At 40.4% G+C, this 10,831-nt stretch overlaps 1 long non-coding RNA gene across 1 annotated transcript; it reads right to left on the minus strand.

The window, feature by feature from the left end:
• Nucleotides 1–714: 714 nt before the first annotated feature.
• LOC114906979 lies at nt 715–10,359 on the minus strand. The gene is made up of 3 exons (XR_003796587.1): nt 10,159–10,359; nt 7,643–7,765; nt 715–1,072 (listed from the first exon to the last, which is right to left on the minus strand). It is a non-coding gene; the product is annotated as an uncharacterized LOC114906979 (long non-coding RNA).
• Nucleotides 10,360–10,831: the final 472 nt, after the last annotated feature.

The raw sequence follows: 10,831 nt of genomic DNA on the forward strand, positions 1-10,831 counted from the left end.
TCTTCCTGCTGGGAATCCATCTGCCACGAGGTGAAGAGGCCTGGGCTGGCCTCCTGGAGGCCCGGATGAGGCCGTCAACCAGCCCCAGCAAGCCAGCCAAAGGGGTAAAACCAACCAGTTAACCCACAGAATCATGTACTTCTCAGCGATTGTTGTTTTAAGGCACTACATTTGGGGGTAATTTGTCAAACACTAACTTGTAAACCTAGCATCGGAAGGTGGTAGAGGCAGGACCAAAAACCCAGATCTTGGTGGTTCAATTTCAGCGCTCTTGGGGAATGCCACGAAGAAGTGGGTATTTTACTCAGATGTTGGAAAAAATGGGTCTAAAGGATCTTAAAAATTGAAAAGGGAGAAATGAAATCCTTTTACAGTGCTAACAGAGGCTTTACTTTTAGTTTATTTTTACAGAATTCTTTTATCTTTTCAGCTAAATGCTATTATCTACAGGCACTTTCTCTTTTTTCTCCCCTACGCTTAGTTGCTCTGCAGTCTCTGGCATCATAGTACGCGCCTTTTATTATGGGTTAAATTTTCTAGTGAAAGTGTAAGATAAAACCATTCAGGTGTATTCATTTATTGTCTTGACATATTTATAATTCATGGCATATGTATTTTACCTTATACAGGCCTATGGAGTTGAATAAAATAGCCAAGGTAGTATGAAGTAACGTTTTTTATTTTCAGAACTTCCTCTGCAGTGGTTTTGCGCACTCACATCAGGAGTTCACAACTGCTTAACAAGAAAACATTATTTTTGCTGCTGTTGTTTTACACGACACCCACGTATTGTGCAGTGTAGAGTATCCCAATGAAAACAAACATCCATTTTTTCAATATTTATTGTCTTTGTAGTTGCTTTGTATTGTCTTTGAATTTCCTTTAACTCTTCATCAGGTTTCTTCTGGTTTCTTGGTACCAAGGTTGATCATTTTCAGCCCAAAATGATTTTTAAAACATTAAGATTTCATTTGAAATGGGGATGGTACAGGGGGTAAGACAATGGCTTTTCAGGGGAGGCGGGCAGCAACTTCGAAGTGCAGAGCTGTAGCCATGGCTTCAGAATGCCCCACTTGGAAAAAAAAAAATCCAGCAGAAAAGTAAACATTTTGACAAGGATCTAGACATCAGTTGGACCTTATCCAATATTAAACAGAAACACATGCTTTGTTCAAGGCATTTGCAGAAACAAAACCATCCTGCCTTCTTTAATTAATTTTTTTTTGTTTAAAGTTCAGTCTTCTATTTATGCTATGTCATGGCTAAAGGAGGCCATGGAACTGGAAACAAAGGCAAATTCTTTCAACTAAAGCTGAAACCCTCCCACTCTCCCCTCCCCAGAGCCTTTATTCATGACCTCAAGACCTGTTCTCCCACCCTGCCCTAACTTACCCCTCCACGTGATACTGTAAACGCACTTTACTCAAGTATTAATTATAAGTGCCAATAAAAAGGAAGCTAAACATACACCCATTCCTTTGAGGAAAATGCTATGAGTCAATCCCTTTTTTGTTTGTTTTATTTCCCACCTTATCTGAGCTGTACCTGCTGGTGCTGGACGTTTCCACTTCTGGAAACGGGAGCCAGCTTCTTCCTCTGAACTAAAACTTTGAAACGTTACCTCACATAACAGTACCAGGAGAGGGTGTCCATGCTTCTTCTGGACCATACAGTCCACGAATTTGAAGGACTGGGATATATTAAGTAGCATAGACAACAACGTAAAACCAGATAGTCACGAGGCTTTGTCAATCCAGTGGGATAAACTAGCAGCAAACCAAAGCAAATGGCCCCCCAAATCCAGAATATTTTTGGGTTTTTAGTAGGAATGGTACAATTGGTTAATTAAGTAAAACTTTCACTTTTCAACTCATTATACAGATGTGAATTCAGTGCCTTTCTTGTTTTATTAAAAACACAACTTCGGAGCATTTGTAGAGTGTAGGTACGATGAAGCACAGACAGTGTTTTGGCCAGATTTCTTTAGAGGTCATTTATTTTCTAATCACTGTAAAATAATCCTCTGAGTAAGGTGGTTTTACATATTAAATTTTGCAATTACCTTTTTATAAAATTTAAAGGCAGTAAAATAGAAGAACATCTGTATTTAATATTTCTTTAAAATCACAATTGTAACTGCTGTTTCCAAGGCCACCCACCTGAGGGGTAGGGAGACACAGTATAGTCATAAAAGTGTCTCTAGACCTGAATGGTAACTCCATGGCTTAAGCTCACCAGTTGGCTTCCTGGAAGGAGTTTGAGCTCCTATCCTTCTTCTTCCAGGAAGTGGTCTCTCAGATGAAGGTAGAACTAAGAAAGGTGGGAGGGGGGTCATAAATATTCTCCCACTAAGAACACCTTTTGTTGCTTAGGACTGGTCTGTGTTGCTCCTTCATCGCTGTGTCATTTGTATCGCTATTGTTGGTAACACCTGTTGGATACCATTGGCTACAGTGGAGAGCTCACTCTATCATTAACAAAGGGCTGTGGGCTGAAACACTCCTTCATCATGTTACCTGAGCTTAGACGCCATCATTTTCCGTGTCCTCTGTTGGTCGGGGGCGGGGGGGGGGCTCTTTCTCACAGCACCTTGAGGGCCACATCTCACCAATCACCATTCCTCAGAAAAATTAAAACTTCCTTCTCCCTCTGTGTATCAGACTTAGACTTCAGCTTAAATTCCTCACCCATTCACTCCATTTTCAGGACTCCCATTCCAATTTATTAATTGCTGCGTATGGCAAGTTAATGGAAGCTTTACCCAAAATTAAGAAAATCCTGAAAATATTGGATCATTCAGACTAGTTGTTACCAAACCAAGGTATTCTGGGGTGCACAAAGATTTCCATGGAGTATGCTCACATGGAGAGTTTTAAGGGAAACAATTTTCAGACTCTCAACATCCATGTGTTCTCTTTTCTAAATTTTTCTCTCTGAGAAAGCATTTGTATTTGAAGACTCAAATACAAGTCTTCTTTCCCACCTCCCCTTTCAGAATTGCCCTTATCCTGTTTTATAAAGAAAAGCATGCCTTTCACTTATCTGGAATCTTATTATTGTGTGATGCCCCAGGGTGTACAGACCTCTGGGATGCCAGACAAAAAGACCATTTGAAATACTCTTGTCGACTAAGCCTTCTTTGATCAAGGCACCATGAGCTCATGGTGTCTTCATGTCTTTCTGCCTTATGTTTATTTCTGTTAAATGTATAGCAAGAAGTGTTTCATGCTGTAACATTCTTAATTCATATATATTGTGGAACAGAATGGCAGGACTGGACAGTATTCATTCAACAGCCTTGCTTCTTTGGCCATGCACTTGCCTGGGAACATCTACTTCAAATGGAAATGGTGGTATGTTTGCAATACAGTGATTATAAGTATGAACTCTCGACTCCTGTTGCCCTTGTTCGTAGTCCCTCTTCACCACTCACTAGCTCTGAATTTTAGGCAAGCCTCAATTTCCTCTTCTCCATAATGCCATTAAAAATCATGTCTACCTCATGGGGCTACGGTAAAGATTAATGGAGACAATACAGGAAAAACATTTCAGAGGAAGACCAGAAGAAAATAAATGCTTGACAAACGTTTGTTGCATGTAGAACCACACTTTCGGATTTTCTAATTGTGAAGTTACAACAGGAGAGCATCCTCAGGCAAAACCAGCTATCCAGCTGTGTAGTAAAGGACTCAGCCTCATCCAAAGAGAAGTCTGGACCTTGCCCTTGTCTCCTAGGAGCTAATCTCTAAGCCTTTAGAGTGTTTTCTCTGAGAAAAGTTGACAAAAGTTGTCGAAGGTTGACATTGAGAAAAGTGCTTTTGTTTACCTGGAGGCCTTGGGCCAGCCAGATAGTGACCTAAACAGTGTGATATATAGCGAAAGCTTTGGGCCACACCAACAGTGTGATTTAGGGTGGGTGTTCGGGTCATGCAGTATCCGCTGGACCTCTGGAGGAGTTAGAGCCTGAGATTAGCTGTATGGACAGTCAGTCGTGCTAGGTGATGGAGCCCCAATAAAACCTCTGGACACTGAGGCCTGAGTGAGCTCCCCTGTTTGGAAATGCTCTGTGCCTGTACATCAGTGCTGGGAACATAAAGCTGTTCATGACTCCCAGGGAAGAGGACAACCGGAAGCTCCACATTTCACATTTTCTTTGACTCTGCCCTGTATGCCTTTTTACTTGGCCAATTTTAATCTGTGGCTTTTAAAGAGCTGCAATATCCTGGGCATATACCTGGAGAAAACCATAATTCGAAAAGATACATGTACTTCAATGTTCATTGCAGCACTATTCACAATAGCCGGGACATGGAAGCCACCTAAATGTCCATTGACAGAGGAATGGGTAAAGAAGATGTGGTACACATACACAGTGGAATACTACTCAGCCATAAAAAATGAAATAATGCCATTTGCAGCAACATGGGTGGATCTAGAGATTGTCATACTGAGTGAAGTAGGTCAGACAAAGACAAATATCACTTATATGTGACATCTAAAAGAATGGTACAAATGAACTTATTTACAAAGCAGACATTGTCACAGATTTAGAAAACAGTTTTATGGTTACTGGGGGGGAATGGGGGGAGGGATAAATTGGGAGATTGGGATTGACATATACACACTCCTATATATAAAATAGGTAACTAATGAGGACCTACTGTATAGCACAGGGAACTCAATACTCCATAATGACCTATATGGAAAAAAGAATCTAAAAAAGTGGATATATGTATATGTATAGCTGATTCACTGTACAGCAGAAACTAACAACATTGTAAATGAAGTATACTCCAATCAATATTAGTAAAATAAAGTAAAAAAAAAAAAGCGGCAATAAACCATAAGTATAACAGCTTTCAGTGAGTTCTTGGAGTTCTAGCTGATTATCAAACCGTAGAGTGGTCTTGGGGATCCCTGAACGTGCAGTTGCTGTCAGAAGTGGGTAAAGTCACGTGGACTTTTCTCTATAAACTTTGTACCTGCAAAAGGCCTTTTTCTGTGTATCCATAAGGCTTGCTGTTTTCATGTTGGTCAGCTGGGATTTTGTGTTACTTTGTCTAGGAGCTCAGTAATCAACTCATATTCCAAATAAGAGCATGTATGGGGGAGAATTACTCAATGACTAATAACAGAGGAAGCACCTGGAAATATATAGTGTTGTGGAGTCCGTCAAGGAATTTGCCATCTCAGAACCTCCTCCCGGGGCTGTTGGTCCCTTACGCAGCTTTCTTAGGACTTGACTTCCAATCAGCACCACAGGGCACCCAGTATGGATGAGGAATTTGGTTACCTTAGACGATTGAGTCTGCTTCCTGGATGCTATGGTCTGAATGTTTGTGTTCTCCCAAAATTCATATGTTGAAAACCTAATGCCCCAGGTGATGGTATTAGGAGGTGGGATCTTTGGGAAATGATTAGGTTGTGGGGGAAAAGCCCACATGAATGGGATTCGTGCCCTTTTGAAAGAGGCCTGAAAGAGCTAGCTCATCATGTGAGGATAGAAAAGAGATGTCTGTTTCCTGAGAAGAAGGCCGTCACCCTACCATGCTGGCACCCTGATATTGGACTTCCAGCCTCCAGAACTGTGAGAAATATATGTTGTTTATAAACCACCCAGCCTCTGGTATTTTGTTACAGCGGCCTGAATGGACTAAGACACTGGGCATGATTAAATGGGAAAAAATTTGTCAATTTCTCTTTCCCTTTCACAGTAATGAAGGTGGAACAGGTAGCATAGATATCCATTTCCAAATAAAATGGCATGTGGGTGGTAACATACTCTATAGAGCTGTAAATTTCCTTCTGTAAATCTCTGACGTGCTCTAACGTGTATCTACACATGCGTCCTTCCTGCTTGTACTTACCAGACACTCACTAAGTTCGGGGTCGTAATGGTTAATTTATGTGTCAACATGATTTGCTCAAACACCAGTCTAGATGTTGCTGGGAAGGTTTTTTGTTTTTTTGGTTTTTTTGATGTAATTAACATTTAAACCAATAGATGGTGAATAAAACAAATTACCTTCCATCAGTATAAGGTGGGTGGGCTTTATCCAATCAGTTGAGGGCCTTTAGAACAAAGATGGAGATTTCCCAAAGTAAAAGCAATTCAGCCTCAAGAGTGTACCCGAACTTCCAGCCTGTCAGCCTAGTCCACAGAGATAGAGCAACTGGACCCTAAGGCCAGATACTGGGCTCTCACCTGAGTCCTAACATAACTGCTCTTTGATTTGGGAAACTCATTTTCAAGGTCTACGTTTTCTCAAGGAAATTAGATTAGAAAATCCTTTACATTTCCAAAGATAGTGCAAATCTCTGTATAAAACATGATCCCAAGCTGAGTTTTTGTTTGTGGCTTTTCTCGAAAAGAAAATTACCGATTTGTTGTGCAGCTTCCCTGTTTGAATCTCTTATTCTCCTCATCATGTGCTCCAACTCACAGTGTATTTGTCTAGCTTAGCTTTAGGGAAAAAATCCTTGATAGAAATAATAACTCGACTGTTACGGAATACTATTTTTATTTCTTCGGTCTTCCATGTAAAAGCCTGAGTTGTAGTCAGTGCACTCTAGTGAGAGAAACTATTTCAAAATGTCAGTGTGTCACCTTGAAGAAGTTTACCGGTTTAAAAATAGGTCTTGAAGTATACAGAAGAGGCACGATTTGCATAGTTTTGTTTCCTGCAACAGTGTTTTTCCAAATAACATATCTGTCCTGTTGCTATTTGCCTGAAGCTATATAGAATGCATCCTCTCTTTGAAAGAGAAAATTAACAGAAAGGCAACTTTTATCTGGAATAGCAGTTAAGATTTTGTCCAGTCGTCATCTAATCCAAAATTTTAATATTGTTTTGGGATTATAGTCCCTAGGAGGATGGAATTCCCATGTAAATTGTCACTAACATCAATTTGATAATCACTCATTTAATATTTGGTATGTGCAAGGGCCCATGCTACATGAGGAATATAAAGAAAAATCTCTTCTCTGAGATTCAGTTTCCTCATCTCTGAAATACTTATAATATTTACCTCAAAAAGAACTAATTAAGATGGTATGTGTAAAATACCAGTTTCTGGCGTGGTTGAGATAATAAATAGTAACTTCAGTGCAGCTAGTGTAGCCTTTGTTACCCCAAGGGAACTGAATTTAAGTAGTGGGAATTGGTGCTGTTCAAATAATTAACTATAAGTCAGAATGTGGTCAGTGAGATCAAAGTGGTGAGAATGAAATTAGGAAGTAGCAAGGAGGAAGATGGTACTTCTGTCTAGAAAAATTAGGTAACAGTTCATCAAGGAGGTGAATTTCTTTTGGACCTTAGAAGAGAGATTAGGTATTCGTATGCAGTTGTAAGGGGTTTTGATTTGTACACTCTCCTTAAAGTATCAGCCATGATCAGGATAGTACAGCTAAGGAATTGAACTTCTATGGTAAAGTATCATAATCCTGTGGTAAGAAGTAGGAGCAAGTGGCGGATTTGGAACTCCTTCTCTAGTTCTGTCCTATTCAGCCTTGTTGTCAATGACTCAATTACCACATTATCATAGGACATGAAAGTGGGAGGGGTAGCGCATGTTGAATAACAGACTGCAAACTCAATGGTTTCCATCTAATAAGGTGGCGATTAAAAGCAAATTCACTTACCGTTCTGTAATTATGCCCAAATAATCAGGCATAAATGTTTGGATGGGGGAAAAAGAATCTCAGTGATTTTAGTCCACTGTAAGTTGTGGCAGGTAGCGTCTAAAAATTCATTGACGTTTTACTCTGTAGGAGAAAAATTATTGAATTCAACAAACACCTAACGAAGACCTGCTGGATACAAAGAACAGACAGCAGTGAAGAGCACACATATGGACATTGTAACTCAGGACTTAGATTTTTAACAGAAAAACAGAAATAAGATACATTTCAGTTAAATGTTGCACTACAGTTGTGACAAATGTCGAGAGGGAAAAGCACGGGGTGCCATATGTCCACCTAACAAGGAGACCTGAGCTATGTCAGAGTCAGGAAAGGCTTCTTTGTGGAAGAGATTTTTACTGAGACCTGAAAGATGTCTGGGGATTATTCAGGTAAAAGAGAGACAGAGAGTCTTCCTGGTAGAGGAAACAGCATTTTAAGAAGAGCTTTAGCCAAAAATGAGAATATAGAGTGAGAAGAAACGACATTCGAGGATTGAACCTTAAAGGAATTTAGTTTAATTGGTACAACTTGTGATAACTGGACAACTAATATTAGGTGGAATGTGGTCAGTGCTGGGAAAGAGATAAGAATAAGGTTTTGCAGAGCATAGGAGATATTTCCATTTGCTAGGGGAATTCGGTAAAGATTCATCAAGAAAATGACATTTCAATTGGGTCTCTAAAGAAAGATCGAGTTTTGGCAGGCAGAGTTAGGGTGTTCTCAATATACAAACACTGGTAGGAGGATAAGGGAGCAGTAATTTAAATTATTAATTAAGCAGAGAGGTACGAGGAAAATCAGGAGAATGTGAGATCATAGGAATTAAAGGAAGAGAGCATTACAAAGAGGCAGGGGTCACAATTTGGAATGATTTAACAGCATTCAGATAATATGAGGACTGAACTATATCCACTGTATTTATTGAACTGGAGGTTATTGGTGAACTTAGCATGAGTAGTTGAAGCTGTGAGTATGAAGTGAAGAAACAGGGAACAGGAGATGGCCAACTTGTGGGATTCAAATAGCAGGATCCTTGTGATCATTTTTTGTGTTTTTGGGAGGAAGCCTAATACAGTAGTCTTGTAGCAGTTATACAAAAGTTAATTTCAGTTGTTGAATGAATGAATGTTTGGGAAAAGAAAGGTTAATTATACTAGAAATAGGACAAGACTTTGGGGAAAAAGAGTTGAGATTAAACTCTGGTTCTTGCAAATTACTAACTTTGTGACCTTGGGCAAGTCTTTTAACTAACCACTCTGAGCCCTAGTTTCCTCACTTATAAAATGAGGATAATGATAATTGATCTTATTTCTCTAGAGAGTTGGCGAAAGTAAGAAACTTTCCATGAATGTGCGTTACAGGCTCTGGAGTTCTTACCTAATAGAAGGTACTATTTTGTGTTAGAAGCTGTATTAGAGACTGACTAGGTGACCTGACCATTTCCTTTTCTTAGACTACATTTCCCAGTGGCCCTTGCAGTGAGACACCACATGTCCTAGTTTGAGCCAGTGACAATGCTCAGAGGTGGTGGGTACCACTTCCAGGATTCAACCATTGAAACCTCCCACTAGGGCTCCTACATGCTCTTTCTGTTTCTGCTGGCTTGATGCATGTGGGTGGCGGGACCTTGGAAGATATATACTGATGGATGTACACATTGTTACTACCAATTTGGAAAATAATTTGGCAATAGCTTCAAAATTTGAACATTTTCATACTCCGTAGTCCTGCAGTGGTACTCCTAAGTATATTTACTCTAGAGAAAGTTGAAAATGTGCTTTAAGACAGGCGTCCCCAACCCCCGGGGCTGCAGTACCAGCCCTCCGCCTGTTAGGAACCAGAGCGCACAGCAGGAGGTGAGTGGCAGCAGAGCCAGCGAAGCTTCATCTGTATTTACAGCCACTCCCCATCGCTTGCATTACCGCCTGAACCGAACACCCCGCCCCACCCCCACCCCCGTCCGTGGAAAAATTGTCTTCCACGAAACCGGTCTCTGGTGCCAAAAAGGTTGGGGAACGCTGCTTTAAGAGACATATATGAGTGGGTTTATTGTTTATAATAACTTGAAACTGAAAATAACCCAAATGTCCGTCAATAGGAAAGCCAAATGCCCATCAGAAGAATGGAGAAAATTTATAGTCACAAAAAGTTTAAATAACAGTGAAAATTAATCCCTATATCTACGTGAAACTACATAGATGAGAGTAAGAAATATAATGGTAAGTGGAAAAAAAAGGTCACAAAGGAAAGGACATGTGATAAAATTATAAAAAGACTAAAAACCCCGAAATGCTGGACCAAACAATATAGTTCTCAGCACCATATGCATTTGTGATTTTTTTTTAAGAGGAGGAGAATTGTATAAGTAATGTATTGCCAAAACAATACTGCAAACAACGACCTCAAAATTTGCTAGCTTAAAGAAAGAACATGTATTATTTATCTAGCTCAGAAGTCTACTGCATTCAACTGACCTTGCCCGTGCTCAGCTGATCTTGGCTAGGCTTGCTTACGCTTCCATGGGAGCTAGAGGTCACCCAAGTCGTCCTGGTCATCTTGGCTGACACCTGTTCTCAGCTTGGCTCTTGACTGATCTCGGATAGCCACGATCTAGTGTGAACAGCTCTGCTTCACATGCCTGTTACAGACCAGTGGGCTAGCCCGGCCTTTCCGGAGGGAAAGGACAAGCAAGCCCAGTCCTGCAAAGGGGCAAGCAGGAATCTGCATGTGCTTTCCAAAGCTCTATTTGCATCTAATTTGCTTACACCCTATCCGCAAAAGCAAGCCACATGACTCAGCCTGGAATCAGAATGGAAAGGGACAGCGATGTTATAGGCCAAAGGCCAGGGGAGGACTTTAATGGGGCTATGAATACAGTTAGTCAGCCACAAGAACACTGACCACAGAATTCAGGATCATGATGATGACCCCTGTCAGGAAGGCAGGGGTAGAAAGGAGAGAGAATGCACAGGCAGCTGCCAGGTTACTGGCAATGTTGTAGTTCTTAACTGAGGTTGAGTTCTATTAGTCTTTATTTTATATTATGCTTTATAACTTGGATACATTATTACATTCATTCTTACGTAAACATCAGATGCTCTATTTTTTCAAATATGGTGGGGGACTTCAAAGATGAGAAAAACTGAA

The sequence above is a fragment of the Monodon monoceros genome, unplaced genomic scaffold (genome assembly GCF_005190385.1).
Source record: "Monodon monoceros isolate NGI ecotype Baffin Bay Population unplaced genomic scaffold, NGI_Narwhal_1 Super_Scaffold_3, whole genome shotgun sequence".
Classification (NCBI taxonomy): Eukaryota; Metazoa; Chordata; class Mammalia; order Artiodactyla; family Monodontidae; genus Monodon; species Monodon monoceros.